Source organism: Bos indicus x Bos taurus, chromosome 1, assembly GCF_003369695.1.
Source record: "Bos indicus x Bos taurus breed Angus x Brahman F1 hybrid chromosome 1, Bos_hybrid_MaternalHap_v2.0, whole genome shotgun sequence".
NCBI classification, from domain to species: Eukaryota; Metazoa; Chordata; class Mammalia; order Artiodactyla; family Bovidae; genus Bos; species Bos indicus x Bos taurus.
Window position 1 is genome coordinate 51,556,313 of NC_040076.1, and position 24,043 is coordinate 51,580,355.

General features: G+C 40.4%; 1 pseudogene; it reads left to right on the forward strand.

Annotated features, from left to right (window-relative positions):
- LOC113897677 overlaps positions 1-15,606 on the forward strand; it is a 34,680-nt pseudogene extending 19,074 nt beyond the window's left edge.
- The last annotated feature ends 8,437 nt before the right edge of the window (positions 15,607-24,043 follow it).

Genomic DNA, 24,043 nt, shown 5'->3' on the forward strand with positions numbered 1-24,043 from the left:
AAAGATGGAGACAAGAAGCATTCTGAAGAATAAATCAACAAAGCATAGTCACTGAACGCAAATACTGGCCATAGTCTTAACCTAAAAAAATGTTGTCAGGCCACATTTTCCTAAGAGTACTTAATTCTCTGAATTCAACCCGTGAAATTTCAGAGACATGTTGATTCTTCCAGATAGTTTAACAGCTGATAAGGGTATTTTGCTCACCATAAGCATTAAATCAGTGTTGGTGATCATAACACTGTGATCTGTACTTGTACACCCATGCTCATGCCAGCATTATTCACACTAGCCGAAAGGTGGAAGCTACCCAGATGTTTACCAATGGATGAATGGATAAACAAATGTGATATATACATAAATTATGATACTATTCAATCCTAAAAAGAAATAGAATTCTGATTCATGCTACAATATGGATGAAACTTAAAGATATCATGGTAAGTGAAGTAAGCTAAGCACAAATGAACAAATAACACTATGATTCCACTTACAAGAGGTCCTTGCGTGTGTGCGTGGTAAGCTGCTTTAGTCGTGTTTGACTTTTTGCAATGCTATTGACTGTAGCCCACCAGCATCCTCTGTCCACGGGCTTCTCCAGGCAAGAATACTGGGTTGCCATGCCCTCCTCCATGGGATCTTCCCGATCCAGGGATCAAACCCACATCTCCTGTGGCTCCAACACTGCAGGCAGATTCTTTACTGCTGAGCCAAGAGGTCCCTGCTGCTGCTGCTGCTGCTGCTACGTCACTTTAGTCGTGTCCGACTCTGTGCGACCCCATAGACGGCAGCCCACCAGGCTCCCCCATCCCTGGGATTCTCCAGGCAAGAACACTGGAGTGGCTTGCCATTTCCTTCTCCAATGCAAGAGGTCCCTAGAGTTATCAAATTCATAGAGACAGAAAGTATAATAGTAGTTGCTAGGGGCTTAGGGAAAGGAAAATGGGGAGTTATTGTTCAATGGGTTACAGAGTTTCAATTTTACATCTGACCTAGAGACAGATATTAGTGATAGTTGCACAACAGTGTGAATACACTTAATACCACTTAACCGTATATTTAAGAATGTTTAAAATGAGTATTACTCAGTCATGAAAAACAATGTAACAATGCCATTTGCAGCAATGTGGATGGACCTAGAAATAATCATACTAAGTGAAGTAAGCTAAAATGAGAAAGACACATACCATATGATATCAATTATATGTGGAATCTAAAACATGATATAAATGAATTTGTTTACAAAATAGAGGTAGACACACAGAAAACAAATTTATGTTTACCAAAGGGGAAGACTGCTACTGCTACTGCTAAGTCTCTTCAGTCGTGTCTGACCCTGTGCAACCCCATAGATGGCCGCCCACCAGGCTCCCCCGTCCCTGGGATTCTCAAGGCAAGAGTACTGGAGTGGGTTGCCATTTCCTTCTCCAATGCATGAAAGTGAAAAATCAAAGTGAAGTTGCTCAGTCATGTCCGACTCTTAGGGACCCCATGGACCGCATGCAGCCTACCAGGCTCCTCCGTCCATGGGATTTTCCAGGCAAGAATACTGGAGTGGGGTGCTATTGCCTTCTCCAAAGGGGAAGAGGGGAGGGATAAATAAGGAATTTGGATTAAAATATACACACTACTACATATAAAATAGATAATCAACCATGACCAACCTTATAGCACAGGAAACTATAATTGTAATAACCTATAATGGAAAAGAATATCTCTCTCGCTCTTTGTCTCTCTTTCTCTATCTCTCTCTCTCTCTCTCTCTATATATATATATATATATACACACACACATACATACATGCATATATAGACAGTGATTCGTGATTCATATATATATGAAAGTGAAAGTAAAAGTGTTCGTCATCCAGTCGTGTCCAACTCTTTGTGACCCCACAGACTGTAGCCTGCCAGACTCCTCTGTCCATGGATTTCTCCAGGCAAGAATCCTGGAGTGGGTTGCCATTCCCTTCTCCAGGGGATCTTCCTGGCCCAGGAATCAAACTCAAGTCTCCTGGATTGCAGGCAGATTCTTTACTATCTGAGTCACCAGGGAAGCCTACATAAATAATAAACATATATGGCAGAAAGTGAAGAAGAACTAAAGAGCCTCTTGATGAAAGTGAAAGAGGAGAGTGAAAAAGTTGGCTTAAAGCTCAACATTCAGAAAACTAAGATCATGGCATCCGGTCCCATCACTTCCTGGCAAATAGATGGGGCAACAGTGGAAACAGTGGCTGACTTTATTTTTCTGGGCTCCAAAATCACTGAAGATGGTGACTGCAGCCATGAAATTAAAAGACGCTTACTCCTTGGAAAGAAAGGTATGACCAAACTAGACAGCATATTAAAAAGCAGAGACATTACTTTGTCAACAAAGGTCCATCTAGTCAAGGCTATGGTTTTTCCAGTGGTCACGTATGGATGTGAGAGTTGGAGTATACAGAAAGCTGAGTGCCAAAGAATTGATGCTTTTGAACTGTGGTGTTGGAGAAGACTCTTGAGAGTCCCTTGGACTGCAAGGAGATCCAACCAGTCCATCCTAAAGGAGACCAGCCTGGGTGCTCATTGGAAGGACTGATGTTGAAGCTGAAACTCCAATACTTTGGCCACCTGATGTGAAGAGCTGACTCATTGGAAAAGACCCTGATGCTGGGAAAGATTGAGGGCAGGAGGAGAAGGGGACGACAGAGGATGAGATGGCTAGATGGCATCACTGACTCAATGGACTTGGGTTTTGGTGGACTCTGAGAATTGGTGATGGACAGGGAAGCCTGGCGTGCTGTGGTTCATGGGGTAGCAAAGAGTCAGACATGACTGAGCGACTGAACTGAACTGAATATATATATATGTGTGTGTATATATATATATATATATATATATATATAAACTGAATCACTTTGTTATACACCTGAAACAAATGCAACATTGTAAATCAATTATATTTGGATTTAAAAAATTTTTAAAGAATGATTAAAATGGGAATATTTGCATTATCTACATTTTACTACAATAAAAAATAATAATGTAAATCTAATGCCCTGAGAAAAAGCATGCTCACTCAAAACAAGAGAAAAGTAAAGCCTGCCAACGCACTTAGCCTAACCACTCAGCCAAAAGAGATACCCATCCTTCTCCAGACACCATTAGTTGGCTTGTCCAACTGAAGAAATGCAGGGGACAAAATGTCAACCATCATCTGTATCAAAATGGTAATGGTAGTACAACGGCACATGCCTCTCTGCTTCTCAATTGCCCTGGTCTGACACTAAAGGAAAAAAGAAGAAGTGACTTCATCAGTCAAAGCAATCCTTCACCTTGGAACTTCCACTTAGTGACAAATTCCCTGGGGAAAGGAAAAGTAACTTGCCTATCTCTGTGCCCTTAATTCCAGAGCTATAACAAATGCTCCATAGACACATTCATGAATTCTGAGGGACTGCTGCTGCTGCTAAGTCGCTTCAGTCATGTCTGACTCTGTGCAACCCCATAGATGGCAGCCCACCAGGCTCCCCCATCCCTGGGATTCTCCAGGCAGGAACAATGGAGTGGCTTGCCATTTCCTTCTCCGATGCATGAAAGGGAAAAGTGAAAGTGAAGTCGCTCAGTCGTGTCTGACTCTTAGCGACCCCGTGGACTGCAGCCCACCAGGCTCCTCTATTCATGGGGATTTTCCAGGCAAGAGTACTGGAGTGGGGTCCCATTGCCTTCTCCGTCTGAGGGACTAGAATTACTTAATATACGTCTATCAATTAAAACTTTCCCAAGTGAATACCATGCCCAGCACTATACTAAATTGAATGCAAACACAGAAGTATAAGATACGGTCCCTGCCTTTTAAGATCATGTAATCTACTTGTGGGAACAAGAATCATACAATGATATAATAATGAACAATACAAGACAGTATATAATTAGGTGCTAAATTGTGTAGTCCAATTATAAGTACTCCAGGAGGTCATCAGAGAAGGCAATGGCAATCCACTCCAGTACTCTTGCCTGGAAAATCCAATGGACGGAGGAGCCTGGTGGGCTGCGGTCTATGGGGTTGCAGAGTCGGACACGACTAAAGCAACTTAGCAGCAGCAGCAGCAGCAGAGGAGGTCATAAACATGTCTAACACCCTGTTGAAATGAACAGTGGGTCAGGAAATCTTTACTCACTGCCCACTTGTAGGAGTAGCAGAGACATATATAAAATGAACTGAAGGCTTATAAAAATATCATATTTAATTTTGTATGCAATACACCTCCTCTACCAAATAATTCCTTTCTTGACTTTTTTCTTCCACATTTTCCTTTTTCTCAGCCTTGTTTACCAGTAATTATAAAGTACTCAAAGGAAAATAAATAAATATGCCAACAACCATTTGAAAGAATGTGTAAATTACTGTGAAACACAGGTACTCAATAAAAAATTAGTAGATTAGTAAATTCAGCCTTTGTAAAAATAAACTTTTCATTCAAAGCTTAATTTGTTCAGACAAAGCCAAGAAGAAATAAGTATACAGACTTCCCCCCATCTCATATGAGGGTTAATGAGATCCAAGGACAATTGTACTTATTTAGCATCATAATTCAGACCATCTGCTTAAAGAAATAAGAATTTCACAACATCTTACATGTCATAGATCAAAACAGACTTTGTTTCTATAAAGACTCAAACTGTGAATGTATATATCTTTTTTTCTGGCCAACTTCAAACATTAAAAGTTGCATGGCTATGTAGTTTAAGCAGTGAGCTGAAGAAGCAAGGCTTTAAATTCTGTTTCCTAGGCTGACAGTGACTATAATCTCTCTCCATCTCTTTCTTTATCCCTTCTCCCTAAGTAGCAATCAGACATATTCTGCTCCATCAGAATTGCATAAATACAAAGCTACCTGGTATTTCTCAGTCAACTATCAACCCTACATAAATCTGGCAAGACTTGAGAGTACTTTGGGTAATATACTGCTGTATAACAAACTCACTCATGATTTTGTGGGTCAGGAATTAACAAGTACTCAACTTCATGGTTGGAGAAGGCAATGGCACCCCACTCCAGTACTCTTGCCTGGAAAATCCCATGGACGGAGGAGCCTGGTAGGCTGCAGTCCATGGGGTCGATAAGAGTCGGACACAACTGAGCGACTTCACTTTCACTTTTCACTTTCATGCATTGGAGAAGGAAATGGCAACCCACTCACTCCAGTGTTCTTGCCTGGAGAATCCCAGGGACGGGGAAGCCTGGTGGGCTGACGTCTATGGGGTCGCACAGAGTCGGACACGACTGAAGCGACTTAGCAGCAGCAGCAGCAACTTAGTGGTTCATCTCATCCACCTGGTGCAAACTAGTAACTGAGGCCAGAGGATCAATATTCAAGACGGTTTCCTCACTTAAATGTATTGCACCTCTCTGGTACTTCATTCTCTCTCTTTCATCTGCTCAATCTCACTACCCGCTCTTTCTCTCCTCCCTCCTGCCCTTCTCCCTCTCTGTCTTTCTCTCCACTTGGTATGTCATCTTCCAGGAAGGGCAAGGACTAGGGTAAGGCAACAAGAGGTGCCTGGGGCACAAAATTTAAGGAGGCACAAATTCCCAAGTGCTGCCACCCTACTTACTGAACCTTGAGAATGAGTGCCTTCTTAAGAGTGACTCTCCCAGTGTGCAAAATTTAAGGAGGCGCTCACTCTCAGTATTGTGCAAGTACACCTGAGAGACAGCATCTCCTTAAATTTTGCACCCGAGAAAACTCACTTGCCTCAACTCACGGTCTTCCTCTAGGGCCTCTCCATATGGATCAGAAATACCAAATTGAGACACACCAAGCATGGTGATCTCAGGGAAGACCACCTATGTCACAACTATGGGAGTTAAAGCTGCTGGGCCAAGGAAAGTCTTTGCATATAACTGGGTGGTATCACTTTCACCCTATTCTATTGGTCAATCAGTCAGTGACTCTGCCCGTGTTCATGGGTAAAGAAACAGACACCAACTACTGATAAGGTTTAAGGCGGTCTCGTTACAGAAGAGCAAGTGGTATGAGGACAATTTTGGAGCTACCTTTGGAAAATACACTCTTCTCCATCTTCCTTGATAAACTTCCCTTCATGTTATTCCTGGAACATTGCAACTAATTAATATCCTAGCCGCTAAACTTCATTTTCAATTCAGTATACTGAAGCATACTGCTTGCTACCAGACCTTCCTTTACCAACTATACTCTTGCTTAAAATTTACAGCAATTTCACTGGCTTGTAAATAAAACCTAAGTCTTCTATCTATCATTTAAGTGTTCCCTGATTTAGTGCTGTCTCACCTGTTGTGGGTTAAACTGTGTTCCCAAAAAGATACATTCAAATACTAACCCCTAGTACCAGTAAATATGACTTTATTTGGGGAAAAAAAATGTCTTAACATGTAATCGAGTTAAAATGAGATTATGCTGGATTAGTTCGGTTCAGTCACTCAGTCGTGTCTGACTCTTTGTGACCCCATGGATTACAGCATGCCAGACCTCCCTGTCCATCACCAGCTCCCAGAGTTTACTCAAACTCATGTCCATTGAGTCGGTGACACCTTCCAACCATCTCATCCTCTGTTGTCCCCTTCTCATCCCTTTCTCCTCCTGCATTAAATCTTTCCCAGCATCAGGGTCTCTTCCAATGAGTCAGTTCTTTGCATCAGGTGGCCAAAGTATTGGAGTTTCAGCTTCAGCATCAGTCCTTCCAATGAACACCCAGGGATGATTTCCTTTAGGATGGACTGGTTGGATCTCCTAGTGTCCAAGGGACTCTCAAGAGTCTTCTCCAACACCACAGTTCAAAAGCATCAATTCTTCGGCACTTAGCTTTCTTTATAGTCCAACTCTCACATCCATACATGACCACTGGAAAAACCATAGCCTTGACTAGATGGACCTTTGTTGGCAAAGTAATGTCTCTGCTTTTTAATATCCTATCTAGGTTGGTCATAGCTTTTCTTCCAAAGAGCAAGCGTCTTTTAATTTCACGGCTGTAGTCACCATCTGCAGTGATTTTGGAGCCTAAAAAATAAAGTATATCACTGTTTCCATTGTTTCCTCATCTATTTGCCATGAAGTGATGAGACCAGATGCCATGATCTTAGTTTTCTGAATGTTGAGTTTTAAGCCAATTTTTTCACTCTCCTCTTTCACTTTCATCAAGAGGCTCTTTACTTCTTCTTAGATTGGGTCCTAATCCAATGACTGGTGCCTTTATAAGAAAAGGAGAGAGAGATCTGGACAGACACAAGGAGACACAGGAAAGAAAGCCACATGAAAACAGACAGACAGGAACAATGCACCTACAAGCCAAAGAATGCCTGCCGCTAAGTAGATTCAGTTGTGTCCGACTCTGTGTGACCCCATGGACTCCAGGCCACCAGGATCCTCCATCCATGGGATTTTCCAGGCAAGAGTACTGGAGTGGGGTGCCATTGCCTTCTCCGAATGGAATGCCTGCTGCTGCTGCTGCTGCTAAGTCGCTTCAGTCATGTCCGACTCTGTGCGACCCCATAGACGGCAGCCCACCAGGCTCCCCCATCCCTGGGATTCTCCAGGCAAGAACACTGGAGTGGGTTGCCATTTCCTTCTCCAATGCATGAAAGTGAAAAGTGAAAGTGAAGTTGCTCAGTCGTGTCTGACTCTTCGAGACCCCATGGACTGCAGCCTACCAGGCTCTTCCATCCATGGGATTTCCAGGCAAAAGTACTGGAGTGCAGTGCCATTGCCTTCTCCGGAATGCCTAGGAACCTTCAAAGCTGGAAGAAAGCAAGGAAGGATTCTTCCATGGAGCCTCCAGAGGGAGCATGGCCTTACCAACACCTTGATTTTGGACTTCTGGCCTCCTGGCTAGGAGAGAACAAATCTCTGTTGTTTTAAGCCACAAAGTTTGTGGTAATTTGTTATGGCAGTCCTAGGAAACTAACACACTGCCCCTCCAATTCTAATCCACACTGCTTCCAAACACTCCCCCCTTATTTAAGTAGAGTTTTCTTCCCTCTCCCCACCTTCCAAAAAATTATTGCATCTCTCTTTCTCCTTTCCTTTTACTAAAAGGACTTCCCTGTAGCTCAAACAGTACAGAATCTGCCTGCAATGCGGGAGACCTGGGTTTGATCCCAGGGTTGGGAAGATCCTCTGGAAAAGGGAATGGCAACCCACTCCAGTATTCTTGCCTGGAGAATCCCATGGACAGACAAGCCTGGCAGGCTACAGCTCGTGGGGTCACAAAGAGTTGGACATGACTGAGCAATTAACATTTCACTTCCACCAAAATGACTAAAGCAGTGTACACACCTATCAATTGTCACTGAGTTGTAATTGGTATCTTCTGGTGTTCTGCTAGGCAAGGCTACTTGTCCCAAACACTGAGTCAGAGTACACCTGGTATAAAGAGAGTTTCGTCAATAAAAATGCTGAGAAGATACCAAGGCTTTTTAGTAAAGTGCTTAGAGTTATAAGTAGAACAATTTTTCCCTGTCATGTTCTTTGTTCACAAAAATTAAATAAAATAAAAAGTTTCAGTGAGAGAGTAATTTATAGAAATAGATCATGCAAAACTATAGAAATCCTTCCTCCACTGGTCAGAAATCTCTAAGCTGTCAGAAAATGCATGAACAACAGTGACTTTAATCAACTGGACCAAAAATGCCTTCCAAATAATAATTCAATAACCCAGAATTCAGGTTCAGATCAGATCAGATCAGATCAGTCCCTCAGTCATGTCCGACTCTTTGCGACACCATGAATCGCAGCACGCCAGGCCTCTCTGTCCATCACCAACTCCCGGAGTTCACTCAGACTCATGTCCATCGAGTCAATGATGCCATCCAGCCATCTCATCCTCTGTCGTCCCGTTCTCCTCCTGCCCCCAATCCCTCTCAGCATCAGAGTCTTTTCCAATGAGTCAACTCTTCACATGAGGTGGTCAAAGTACTGGAGTTTCAGCTTCAGCATCATTCCTTCCAAAGAAATCCCAGGGCTGATCTCCTTCAGAATGGACTGGTTGGACCTCCTTGCAGTCCAAGGGACTCTCAAGAGTCTTCTCCAACACCACAGTTCAAAAGCATCAATTCTTCGGCGCTCAGCCTTCTTCACAGTCTAACTCTCACATCCATACATGACCACAGGAAAAACCATAGCCTTGACTAGACGAAACTTTGTTGGCAAAGTAATGTCTCTGCTTTTGAATATGCTGTCTAGGTTGGTCGTAACTTTCCTTCCAAGGAGTAAGCGTCTTTTAATTTCATGGCTGCAGTCACCATCTGCAGTGATTTTGGAGCCCCCAAAAATAAAGTTTGACACTGTTTCCCCATCTATTTCCCATGAAGTGATGGGACCGGATGCCATGATCTTCATTTTCTGAATGTTGAGCTTTAAGCCAACTTTTTCACTCTCCATTTTCACCTTCATCAAGAGGTTTTTTAGTTCCTCTTCACTTTCTGCCATAAGGGTGGTGTCATCTGCATATCTGAGGTTATTGATATTTCTCCTGGCAATCTTGATTCCAGCTTGTGCTTCTTCCAGTCCATCGTTTCTCATGATGTACTCTGCATATAAGTTAAATAAGCAGGGTGACAATATACAGCCTTGACGTACTCCTTTTCCTATTTGGAACCAGTCTGTTGTTCCATGTCCAGTTCTAACTGTTGCTTCCTGACCCACATACAAATTTCTCAAGAGGCAGGTCAGGTGGTCTGGTATTCCCATCTCTTTCAGAATTTTCCACAGTCTATTGTGATCCACACAGTCAAAGGCTTTGCATAGTCAATAAAGAAGAAATAGATGTTTTTCTGGAACTCTCTTGCTTTTTCCATGATCCAGCAGATGTTGGGAGTTTGATCTCTGGTTCCTCTGCCTTTTCTAAAACCAGCTTGAACATCTGGAAGTTCACAGTTCACATATTGCTGAAGCCTGGCTTGGAGAATTTTGAGCATTATTTCACTAGCATGCGAGATGAGTGCAATTGTGCGGTAGTTTGAGCATTCTTTGGCATTGCCTTTCTTTGGGATTGGAATGAAAACGGACCTTTTCCAGTCCTGTGGCCACTGCTGAGTTTTCCAAATTTGCTGGCATATTGAGTGCAGCACTTTCACAGCATCATCTTTCAGGATTTGGAATAGCTCAACTGGAATTCTATCACCTCCACTAGCTTTGTTCGTAGTGATGCTTTCTAAGGCCCACTTCACTTCACATTCCAGGATGTCTGGCTCTAGGTGAGTGATCACACCATCGTGATTATCTGGGTCATGAAGATCTTTTTTGTACAGTTCTTCTGTGTATTCTTGCCACCTCTTCTTAATATCTTCTGCTTCTGTTAGGTCCATACCATTTCTGTCCTTTATTGAGCTAATCTTTGCATGAATGTTCCTCTGGTATCTCTGATTTTCTTGAAGAGATCTCTAGTCTTTCCCATTCTGTTGTTTTCCTCTATTTCTTTGCATTGATTGCTGAGGAAGACTTTCTTATCTCTTCTTGCTATTCTTTGTAACTCTGCATTCAGATGCTTATATCTTTCCTTTTCTCTTTTGCTTTTCGCTTCTCTTCTTTTCACAGCTATTTGTAAGGCCTCCCCAGACAGCCATTTTGCTTTTTTGCATTTCTTTTCCATGGGAATGGTCTTGATCCCTGTCTCCTGTACAATGTCATGAACCTCATTCCATAGTTCATCAGGCACTCTATCTATCAGATCTATGCCCTTAAATCTATTTCTCACTTCCACTGTATAATCATAAGGGATTTGATTTAGGTCATACCTGAATGGTCTAGTGGTTTTCCCTACTTTCTTCAATTTCAGTCTGAATTTGGCAATAAGGAGTTCATGGTCTGAGCCACAGTCAGCTCCTGGTCTTGTTTTTGCTGACTGTATAGAGCTTCTCCATCTTTGGCTGCAAAGAATATAATCAATCTGATTTCGGTGTTGACCATCTGGTGATGTCCATGTGTAGAGTCTTCTCTTGTGTTGTTGGAATTCAGGTTGCCTCATTATAATTCCCATTTGGAATGTCACATAGAGTATATGAGAAGTGCTTCAAGAAATTAAGAAGGTCATTTGTCCTTTTCCCCCAAATACCTTACATGGCAACTTGTGCAAAATAAACACAGTACTTTTGAGTAGATCCCTCAGGGAGATTCAGGGACAGAATCTGGAAAGCAGGAAGTATACGGCTGCATCCTGCAATGGTCGCACTACATCTGGAGCCCTGAATACCCCGTGGCTCCCACAGCTTTGGGCTTCCCAGGTGGTGCTAGTGGTAAAGAACCTGCCTGCCAATGCAAGAGACATAAGAAACACAGGTGTAGTCCCTGGGTTGGAAGGATCCCCTGGAGAAGGAAACGACAACCCACTCCAGTATTCTTGCCTGGAGAACTCTATGGACAGAGGAGCCTGGCAGGCTACAGGCCATAGGGCCCCAAAGACTTGGACGTGACTGAAGCAACTTAGCACATACTACACCTTTAGAGGTAAGTAGATGACCTGAAAGGCACTCATGGGAGTGAGAAAGATGATGAAGAAGAGGCTTGAGAAACAGCAGGATACAGTGATGTTTAATTTGAAGAACAGAAGCTCCTTGAGAAAAAAAAAAAGTTAATTATCTTAATAAGAAAGATATTTATATCACAGAATCTGACATTTTTTGTGACCCAAAGAGTAAAGCTAACACCAATAAATGAAAGTTACAGGAAGACAAATTTTGAATGGTCATAAGAGAGATTCCTAAAAATTAAGCTAGTAATTGTGAATTGTCCTTGGAAATGTTCGTGCAAAGAACTGTAACTACTTGACAATAGTAACTTATTTATCTTTAGAGTACTAGTGCACAGAATATATACTTTCATGTAACAACTAATATATACTTGATAAAGGGAAATTCAAACAGTCCCTTCTTAAACCTAGGATTCCAGGATTTTAGGATTCCAAAAGAAACATAACTGTGAGACACTATTTTCCTTTCAGTAGGTCATATTATCATAATTTTCTTTATGCTGGATGTGTACAACTCAAGAAAATAAAAAAGGACACCAAGCATGTCAGTAAGGACATCCTAGGTAATACCACAGAGTAGTAAGTATAAAGTGTGAAACACTTAACAAGCTCAAAGATTCAAATATACGTATTTACACATACATTTAAACCCTCTAAAATTCCTCTTAATCAAAGCAAAAGTGAGCTGCAACTTATCAAAGCTTTATCACATACATTAAACTAAGTACTTTTGTATTCATTCAAAAACATTTATTGAATGCTGATGATATGCCAGACATGTCTAGTACTATCAACCAATTTAGTGAGGTAGGTATTAATATCTTCACTTAAAGGCCAAAGGAGTTACGTAACTTGTCCAAGTTCAGGCCACCACTACCCTATACAGAGGATTTGCACACACACAAAAAAGTACCTTTTCCTCAAGACACTTCACTTCCATTTGTCAGAAAATGTACCATAATATACTAATTCTATTAGAACAAGAAAACATATTACCTTCTGCCATAAAATTGTCTTAATAAATATTCAAATTGATAAGTCTATGACCTGATGGCTCAGCAATAAAGAATCTGCCTGCAATGCAGGAGATGTAGGTTCAATCCCTGGGTTAGGAAGAGCCCCTGGAGAAGGAAACAGCAACCCACTATGGTATTCTTGCCTGGGAAAACCCATGGACAAACGAGCCTGGCAGGCTACAGGCCATAGGGTCACAAAGAGTCGAACACGATTTTAAGCTACTTAGCAGCATGATATAAAGTTTGCACCTTTCATGGGTTTCTTTGTGCAGTGAACAATTTACTTAATGGTCAATCCCATACGATATCTAATAAATGCAGCACCAGGGATTTTACTCCAGGGTACTACTATTAACTCCCACCCTAAATGGGAATCATCAAGAATCTCATGTGAATTACATAATCCTCTGGCTGCATATGATCGTTGCCTCCTTTCAGCATTGTTTCATACTCAAAGCACTTATAAATATGTATTTATGGACATAAACCCCTGAATACATAGAAAGCTACAAATGCTGGATGAATAAGAAGGGTTTCTCAGAAAGACCATCATTAGCATCTCCCAAACAAGAACTGTTTCTCCAAACTCTGGTTTTACCCACCAGGCAAATTGGAAAATATTAAGATGAATATAAAATATTTGTTCTCATAAATATCAAGCAAATACTCAGCTGGGACCTGAAGATCTTAATTATCACAAAAATGATTTTAATCAGATTCCACTAAGAAGGAATCTTAGTTCTTCAGATCAAAGTCAAGTCAAAGTGCTTCAGATCAATATTCTGTCAAATTCTGAAAGATTTTTCGGAAACAAGGGATTTAACAAAAAGATTTTGCTTTTTCTTAATATCCAATAAAAATAAACACGTCTTTAAAAAGAACAATGTATGTTTATGTGGTGCTTTAATTCATCCAAATCTCCCTTGTTGGGTCTCTATCAGGTTTCAAGTTTTGTGTCAGATGCTGAGAACATGCTGATGATCAACTCCAGACCATGCACTACTCTCATTCCAGCAGGCAAAATTTCGCTAAGTGCTACAATAGAGATCTAGACAAAATGTAATAGACCCACTTGCTCTTGCCTTGATTTGTTCTCCATACACAATTTCTTGGAATTTAGGTAAATGAACCTCACAAAATTTTAAGTATGCTCTAAAATGAATGTGAAGGACAATCACTGTCATCGTATCTGGCAAACAGTAAATATACAATAGATGTGGAATGAATAAGTAAATCAACTTTCCAGATTACAAATTAGAGTTGGGCCACAAGCAAACATTCCCACCAATTATAAAATAAGTGTTCATGAATACAAAATATTTTTAAATAACCAAAGCCTAAAGCAATTTGAATTGAGAGAAGAGACCATTTAAATATAAACCTCATATTACCCAGCCTAAAACATAAGATAAATTATTTCCTATGTCTCTTAGTCTATTTAACAATATATTTTCAACATCTCAGCAGCACATTCATTTTTATTTTCCAAGTTATATCGGCTATTTTTTTTCCCTAAATCCCAACCATATCTGTCAATCTGGCCTTGGTAAGAGTGATTAATTATGAGGAGGTCTAATAATTTCCATTGTTTTCAGTCATCCAGACAGAGAAGATCTGGGATTAAAGGCAAAAGAGAGAGAGAGAGAGATACACGGGCAGATTCCTTGCTGTATAGAAGGGATCTATATTCACGAATTCCAACTTCAAGTGGATAATTTGAGGTTTGTATCTTCAACGGTTTAACCACTCCATCCGGTACTAACCAAACGTCCCCAAAGACATTTCATTGAATTACAAACAAAACGCTATCCACCTTACTCACTTTTTCTTCTAATTCTTTGCTTTCGGACTTCTTTTTATTCGTCTCACATTCTGTTAAAAATAACTTGAGGATGGGAACACAGTCTATGCTATCTCCTTCATCAGCACCTAGCCCGGCACCTTATGCAAATGAAGCACTTACAAAATGCCTTGGGATAATATTACTCGACACGAAGCCACCGCACGTATGAAACTCCGAGGTTAGCACTTTCTAACAGGCTTTCAGGCAATGCCTGATGTGAAGAAGAATCACGAAATACTAAATTAAAAGAGGCCTTTACGCTGTTTAAAATACAGTTCTTACCACCACCACGAGAAAATAGTTCCAAACTTTCCACGCATAGTTAATGCTCCTCCGCTCACACGCTCCAGCCGAGGACTCTGCGCCTGCGCTCTAGAGGGTGGTACCTTTGCACCTGGCTGCTGCTGCCCCTGCTGATGCTAAGTCGCTTCAGTCGTGTCCGACTCTGTGCGATCCCATAGACGGCAGCCCACCAGGCTCCGCAGTCCCTGGGATTCTCCAGGCAAGAAAACTGGAGCGGGTTGCCATTTCCTTCTCCAATGCATGAAAGTGAAAAGTGAAATTGAAGTTGTTCAGTCGTGTCTGACTCTTCGCCACCCCGTGGACTGTACCTACCAGACTCCTCCATCCATGGGATTTTCCAGGCAAGAGTACTGGAGTGGGTTGCCATTGCCTTCTCCATTGCACCTGGCCTTATCCTCAATTTCTCTTTCCCCGCCACCTGCAGCTTCCTGATCCGCCCTTGCGCAGGGGTCTCAGGTGGCCAAGCTGTCAAGAGAAGGGCCCGAGTGAGCTCTTGAAGGGCCCAAGATTGTCCCTAGCCACAGAGGGGAAAAAATTGTGGAAAATTCACCCCTGCCATTTGCAGAAAGAGCGTTCTTTGGTTTTCTCCGTTAAGCTCCCAATTTTGGTGCACACTCTGTCTCAGATGGGCTTTTATTCCTGAATCTTGGCTAAGCGCCTTAGGCTTAATCTATTGGTCTCGAAATTATTCGGCAGTTCCATTATTTGTCTACCTCCTTGTTACCATAGTAATCCATTATATACTCTTATTTGGAATAAACAAAACGAGTCAACTCCATTCATGTAATCACAGATAACATTGCTAAAAATCAACAGCAGAAGAAATGCCAAGAGGCCATCCAGTATTAGAAGATATACCTATTAGTGAAGTAAACTAAATATTCCTTCTTGTAACCAAAGAACTTTACACCAAAAACTGAATTGTAGGTAGACTAACACCAAGCATTTATTATTTTTGACATAGTAATCCCTTATGATTATACAGTGGAAGTGAGAAATAGATTTGAGGGACTAGATCTGATAGAGTGCCTGATGAACTGTGGACTGAGGTTCGTGACATTGTACAGGAGACAGGGATCAAAACCATCCCCATGGAAAAGAAATGCAAAAAAGCAAAATGGCTGTCTGGGGAGGCCTTACAAATAGCTGTGAAAAGAAGAGAAGTGAAAAGCAAAGGAGAAAAGAAAAGATATAAGCATCTGAATGCAGAGTTCCAAAGAATAGCAAGAAGAGATAAGAAAGCCTTCCTCAGCGATCAATGCAAAGAAATAGAGGAAAACAACAGAATGGGAAAGACTAGAGATCTCTTCAAGAAAATCAGAGATACCAAGGGAACATTTCATGCAAAGATGGGCTCGATAAAGGACAGAAATGGTATGGACCTAACAGAAGCAGAAGACATTAAGAAGAGGTGGCAAGAATACACAGAAGAACTGTACAAAAAAGATCTTCTTGACCCAGATAATCATGATGGTGTGATCACTGACCTAGAGCCAGACATTCTGGAATGTGAAGTCAAGTGGGCCTTAGAAAGCATCACTGCAAACAAAGTTAGTGGAGGTGATGGAATTCCAGTTGAGCTATTTCAAATCCTGAAAGATGATGCTGTGAAAGTGCTGCACTCAATATGCCAGCAAATTTGGAAAACTCAGCAGTGGCCACAGGACTGGAAAAGGTCAGGTTTCATTCCAATCCCAAAGAAAGGCAATGCCAAAGAATGTTCAAACTACCGCACAATTGCACTCATCTCACATGCTAGTAAAGTAATGCTCAAAATTCTCCAAGCCAGGCTTCAGCAATACATGAACTGTGAACTTCATGATGTTCAAGCTGGTTTTAGAAAAAGCAGAGGAACCAGAGATCAAATTGCCAACATCCGCTGGATCATCGAAAAAGCAAGAGAGTTCCAGAAAAACATCTATATCTTCTTTATTGACTATGCAAAGCCTTTGACTGTGTGGATCACAATAGACTGTGGAAAATTCTGAAAGAGATGGGAATACCAGACCACCTGACCTGCCTCTTGAGAAATCTGTATGCAGGTGAGGAAGCAACAGTTAGAATTGGACATGGAACAACAGACTGGTTCCAAATAGGAAAAGGAGTACATGAAGTCTGTATATTGTCACCCTGCTTATTTAACTTATATGCAGAGTACGTCATGAGAAACACTGGACTGGAAGAAACACAAGCTGGAATTAAGATTGCCAGGAGAAATATCAATAACCTCAGATATGCAGATGACACCACCCTTATGGCAGAAAGTGAAGAGGAACTCAAAAGCCTCTTGATGAAAGTGAAAGTGGAGAGTGAAAAAGTTGGCTTAAAGCTCAACATTCAGAAAATGAAGATCATGGCATCTGGTCCCATCACTTCATGGCAAATAGATGGGGAAACAGTGGAAACAGTGTCAGACTTTATTTTGGGGGGCTCCAAAATCACTGCAGATGGTGACTGCAGCCATGAAATTAAAAGACGCTTACTCCTTGGAAGGAAAGTTATGACCAACCTAGATAGCATTTTCAAAAGCAGAGACATTACTTTGCCAACAAAGGTCCGTCTAGTCAAGACTATGGTTTTTCCTGTGGTGTTGTATGGATGTGAGAGTTGGACTGTGAAGAAAGTTGAGCACCGAAGAATTGATGCTTTTGAACTATGGTGTTGGAGAAGACTCTTGAGAGCCCCTTGGACTGCAAGGAGATCCAACCAGTCCATTCTGAAGGAGATCAGCCCTGGGATTTCTTTGGAAGGAATGATGCTAAAGCTGAAACTCCAGTACTTTGGCCACCTCATGCGAAGAGTTGACTCATTGGAAAAGACCCTGATGCTGGGAGGGATTGGGGGCAGGAGGAGAAGGGGATGACAGAGGATGAGATGGCTGGATGGCATCACTGACTTGATGGATGTGAGTCTGAGTGAACTCTGGGAGTTGGTGATGGACAGGGAGGCCTGGCATGCTGCGGTTCATGGGGTTGCAAAGAGTCGGACACGACTGAGCAACTGAACAGAACTGAACTGAATAATAGTGATCATAATTTTGACTATCTCTTGTATTAACAGCTAATATTAAAATATAAAAGGGCTTCCCAGGTGACTCAGTGGTAAAGAAGCCACCTATTAGTGCAGGTGACCCAGGAGACTTGGGTTCCATCCCTGAGTTGGGAAGATCCCCTGGAGGAGGAACTAGCAACCTGCTTCACTCTTCTTGCCTGGGAAATCCCATGGATGGAGGAGCCTGGCAGGCTACAGTCCATGGGGTTGCAAAGAGTTGGAAATGGCTAAGCTACTCAAAGCATACACACACACACACACACACACACACACACAGAGTGAAATGTAAAAAGAAAACAATGTTAAGTTGAATTTTTCTTAGATTGAGCATGTGTGTGCCAAGTCACGTCTGACTCTTTGTGATGCTATGGACTGTAGCCCGCCAGGTTCCTCTGTCCATGGCGTCCTCAGGCAAGAGTTCTGGAGTTGATTGCCATGCCCTCCTCCATGGGTCAGGGTATTATCCTGACCCAGGGATGGAACCCGCAACTCTTATGTCTCCTGCATTGGCATGTGGGTTCTTTACCACAAGCGCCACACTTAGATTAAGTTAGAAGCCCCTCTCTTAGACTAAGTTCCATTAATAATGTGAAAGTGAAAGTATTAGTCATTGAGTTCTGTCCAACTCTTTGCGATTCCATAGACTACAGCCCACCAAACTTCTCTGTCCGTGGGTATTTCCAGGCAAGAATACTGGAGTGGATTGCCATTTCCTTCTCCAGGGGATCTTCCTGACCCAGGGATCGAACCCACGTTTCCTGCATTGCAGGCAGAGTCTTTACCATCTCAGCCACCAGCAAAGCCCTTATTAATACTGCAAATGTTCTCAAATAGCAGACATTAATAGAATAAACTGTTACATTACTCTATATAGATATCTTTATATCAGTAGTTACAGAAACTATATATGCAAAACTAAATATACAGTACATGTGTATTAGTTGCTCAGTCATGTCCGACTCTTGGCAACCCCATGGACTGTAGCCCGCCAGGCTCCTCTGACTATGGAATTCTCCAGGCAAGAATACTGGAGTGGGTTGCCCCCTTCTCCAGGGTATCTTCCCGATGCAGGAATTGAACCTGCGTCCTTCACATTGTAGGCAGATTCTTTACCATTTGAGCTACCCGGGAAGCCTCATATACTCTATAGTATAACAGTATATTTGCAGAGAAGATCCATTTCTCAGTAATCCAAAGAAATTCAGAAACCATTTATGCTTACAGTTTTCTTAGATACTGGCATTCAATACAATTTAAGTAGAACAATTTAATAACAGCAGATAATTTGGGTTATGCCATTAAGGTGGCAAAAAGCATGTTTCAATATACTATGAATTTTTTACAATGAAACACTGATAAATTAATTCTTGACCAAAAAGAAAATGTTTCAGCTTCCTTTTGAAACACAAGCATCATCATTCATTGCTCTCTACCTATCTTTGTGTTTCTACCAGGTAGGCTGCATATACCCAGATCTGATAAGAACTTCACAGACAGAAATATTGAAAATTCATATGCAATTTATGAAAATCATTAAAAAGAGATTCAAGTACTGACATGGTGGAATTTTAATGTCTTAGTTTTTCTCATTTAAAAAGTTTCTAAATATACTTTAGCATTTGAATAGAAACAAATATTTCTAATACTTCCTTCCAGGTTTATATAAATTCCTCCTAATTTCACTCTTCTCCTCTGTAGAAATCAAATGTGTATCTAGTTTACATAGGCACAGCATAGTACAAAGGCTCCTAGTAAGTAAGTGCTCATATTTCATTTAGCGGATATTTACTACAAATGTGTGCAAACTTATATAAAGCACTTGTATAAAGTACTAGAGTACTAGGGATCGTGTAAAGATACATAAAAAGGATAGTCAGCTTTCCTGATTTGTAATTTTAAAAAATAAAATGAATACAAATAAAATAAAATAGTAAAGAGAAGAAATGAAATAAAATGATAAAATGAAAAAGGATGGGGAGATTATTTTTCTACCTCTTGGGCTCCTTCTTATATGATTATCATATTGTTGTTCTACATTTTGCTAAATTACTATAAAAAGCTTAAATGCAGAGTCTATCATATTTTTCACCCTATCTTTAACATCTGCCCTAATGAAGAAGAGGCTTTCCTCATGGCTCAGGCAGTAAAGAATTCACCTGCAATGCAGAAGACCTGGGTTCAATCCCCAGGTTGGAAGATCCCCTGGAGGAGGGCATAGCAACCCACTCCAGTATTCTTGCCTGAAGAATCCCTGTGGACAGAGGAGCCTGGCAGGCTACAGCCCATGGGGTCACAGAGTTGGACACAACTGAGCGACTAAGCACAGCACATAATGAAGAATATAAATTTAAGAGAGTAAATAAACACTAAAATGTCACATAAGAGAGAGAAACAAAATACTATAAGCACTAAAATCAACACTGTGAATGCAACTACCTCAAGTATTAAGGAAACAGCTTATTGTTACCTGAAATAAATGATTTAAATGTTTTCTCAAAATCCACCATTTGTGATTTGAGGTAGGGACTTCAGAAGTTAGAAACAGCATTCTTAGCAATATCTAGAGCCAAAGCTAAATCTTTGAGGAGTAGTTCAGGCTGGATTTCTAGGTTTATCCTAACAGGATGTAATTTTGTATATAAATATGCATGTGATTTTCTAAATATTAAAAGATTCTTCTCTAGTCATGTTCCTCATGGAGAAAGAGTCTGAGCAAAAATCAAATGCTGAAACAAGGCCCTTACTTTTTAAATTGCTTTTACTGAATGTGAGGGGATCCTGGCAGCACCTTATTACCTAATCCCATGGAAGAGCTGGAATACAGATTATTCTAGCAGCCCACAGTTGCTACAGTTCTGAAACAAATAACATGATCTCCCATGCTCAAACACACACATCTGCACATGGACCGACTTCCATCCAGGAGATAGACCTGACCCCTTTAGAAATGACAGAGTAAATCAGGAAATCGGCTCCAAGGATTCTGTCCTTCTGCTCTGCTTCAGGGACCCAAATTCATACCCTAATGGTTTTAAGTTTCCATGACCAAACCCAAGAACAAGGGGCAGAAGACCTGAAGGCTCACAAATAGCCCATCCATGCTCTTCTGTGGAGACAAAACAGTTTTATCCAACATCCTTGGAAAAATGTGAATGATCTGTTCAGGACTGAACTGCTTCACCCCTGTTGTATGTAAATTATTCATGACCCTCTCCTTTGGCACATTTTGCACTCCATTTTCTCTGCTCACTTCATCAGCTTTTTTCCAAGCTATCTCAATTGCCTTGTGCTCTGCTCTCTTCAGAAACTTAAAGAGGAAACTGCATGATTCATTCAATTAACTGAATCATACATTTCTTTTCGATATATTGGGAAGTAGGGAAGGTGCTTTGGGATTTCTTTAATAGCTTTTTAGAAAACAACTCCTTAAATTATTCTATTTGAAATGTTTGAAATGCTTTGTCTAACTTTCTCTGATAGCATGATATTGCACTAAAACCCTGGAGTGTTAGGAAAACCTATTTCTGTTGTCAGTACTTCACTGTGAACAGCAGGGGGCAATAGCATATCAAAAATTGTGAAACTGTCTCAGGCTCTGAGAAACACTGTTGAATTGCTGCACTGGGTCTGTGTTTCCCAGCCCGATGATCTCAGCTCTTAGATGAAGTCTTTTGTTTTGTGTCCTATTTTACAATGCACTGTTCAGTTTTTTGTGAGTTGTGACTTATTCAGACAGCATTTCACTGCCAGTTTAGCTTAAGAAAAAAAAAGGTGAGAAAAAAAAAAGAGGAAGAAGAAAATTAAAGTGCAGCTAAATGAAATACAAAAAGACAAGTAATCCTGCCTGTATTTAAAGTTTGTCCCTTCTCTGTTCCCATCCATTGCAATCTTGAAAATAGTTTTTCTGGATTACAGGCTTAATATACCCTTAAGCCTTCCCACATAGATGCACGCATTTCATTTTACCTTCTCTGTCATACAGTTAACAGATATCTGTATAAAAAGGAAAAACTGTTTTAAGCTGAATACTTTTTAAAATAATTCAAAAAAACTTCTATGTTGTGTGCTAGCCTTTGGTCAAGCATCTCTGATTAGAATTTTTATATTTTTCTGCCTTTTAAACATTTATTAGTCAAGATACATTTCACTGTTATGTTTCAATAAAGTTATTCCCCTGTGAATTCACACCTTCAGCTAAAAGGCAAAAAAGCTGAAGTTGTGAAGCTACAGCTGATGAATTTGGGGGTAGAATATAATGTAGAAACTAAAACATCAAAGATTTGAGAATATATTCAAGGATCATTTCCACCACATTGGAAGGTGTTTCATAATCCAACCTTCAAAATCAGCAGAAATTAAACTATTTCACGCATAATTTGAGTTCTGCCTTAAAACATAAAACCGCTAAGACTGGCTTCTCCCACTTAGGCTGAAATTCCCAGAGTTATTAATTTATTACTGTGGGATGGCAGAAGTAATATTATTTCAACATCTGGCAACAAAATTACTGTTTAAGGGATATTCCTTCCCTCCTTGAGACTGAGGGCCCTATCTGATACTCTGATACTCTTGGGGCCTGTCTCCTAGTATTCAGCTGCACACAGCACTCCAGTCACACCAGCCTCGTTGCTGGTCTTTGAAAACACACCCAGTAATCATGTGTCTCTAGGCCTTGCTGTTCTCTCAGTCAGGATAAATCTTACTCCACTTATCTAAATGACTCATTCCTTCACCTACTTCAAGAGTATGTCCAGGGACTTCCCTGGTGGTCCAGTGGCTAACACTCTGTGCTCCCAATGTAGAGGCCCTGGGTTCAATCCCTGACCAGGGAACTAGATCTCATATGCCTCAACTAAGAGTCTGCATGCCACAACTGAGACCCAGAGTAGCATGCCACAACTGAGACCCAGAGTAGCCAAATAAATCATTTTTTTTTTAAGAGTGTGTCCAAAAGTCAGTTTCTCCATGAGGCTTTCCCTGACCACCTACTTAAAATAGAAAATTTCCCCCAGCATTTCCTATACTCCTTGTCCTCCTTTATCTTCCTCATTAGTACTTATCACCAAATATGTCACATATTACATGTAAATATAATAAAGATGAGTTATCTGAGACCAAACATAACAACTAATAGGGACTTAACCCCTCCATAAACAAGGACAAACAAAGCGGCTGATTGTAAAGCAAAATCCAACTTTTTGCTGCACATAAAAGACAAACACATACCGAAAACAAAATAATTCATAAATGTTAATAATGAAAGGAGGCAAAACGGTATACCAAGAAAATACAAAGAAAGAACTAATACTTTGAAATCCAATTAAACAAAATTTAGACCGAAGCCTATTACCAGGTCAAAGAGCACTTTACAACTTTAAAGGCTACAATCACAGTGAAAATAAAATATTTATGAAAGATATGCAGCAAATAACACAGTAGCTTCTTTCACTTAGCAGAAACTACAAGAGAGTCAAAGAGACTAGAAATACTTAATAATAGCAGACTTTAGTATACTTCTTTCGGTCCGAGACCAAAAATGGTACCAAAAACACTTATAATAGTTGAGTCTATAGTTACATACAGAGACATCTATACCTCAATAAATTACAGTAAGAAAAATACAAATAATATTCTCCATCAATGACACGATAAAAGTATGAATCCATAACAAGCAAAGCACAAGAAAATCTTCCCACCTTGAAATTTTAAGCTTTCTATTAAACTTAGCTTGGCTCAAGGAAAAACAACAACTGATAATGAAATTTTTTAGAAAAAAAATAATGAAAACATGATATCAGGGTTTACAAGATATTGCTAAAAAGTGTCCAGAATAAGATTCATGAATTTAAAAATTTATATCAATAAAAATGAGAGAAGATGAGTTGGATATTATACTCAAAAAGTTATAAATATTTAAGGCTTGCTTTTTTTTTTACATTTTGGACTTAATTTTCTTTTTAATTAAGCAATCTATACTTGAAAACAACCTGGAGCAAATCTAGCTGTATCAAACTGCATTTAGCACTTTTATAATTCATTATCACATTGGTACTGTTATTTTGAAACTACTATATATGTTAAGGGAAAAAGTAAATACGCAATTATTTAACATTCGGAATCATGCTTTTCAGCAGAAAAGAGATGCAACATGAAATCAAATAAGTAGAAAATTATGTAATCTTTCATTAAAATTGGAACATCACAAATTTATGATTTATTTTTCTTTGAAAAACCACATAATTCCTACATTTTGTATTTATAACTTTGAGAAGTAACAATAAGCCTTTCAGTCATGAAGATCCTATATACGCAGAGTGTGGTCACCAAATACCATTTTCAG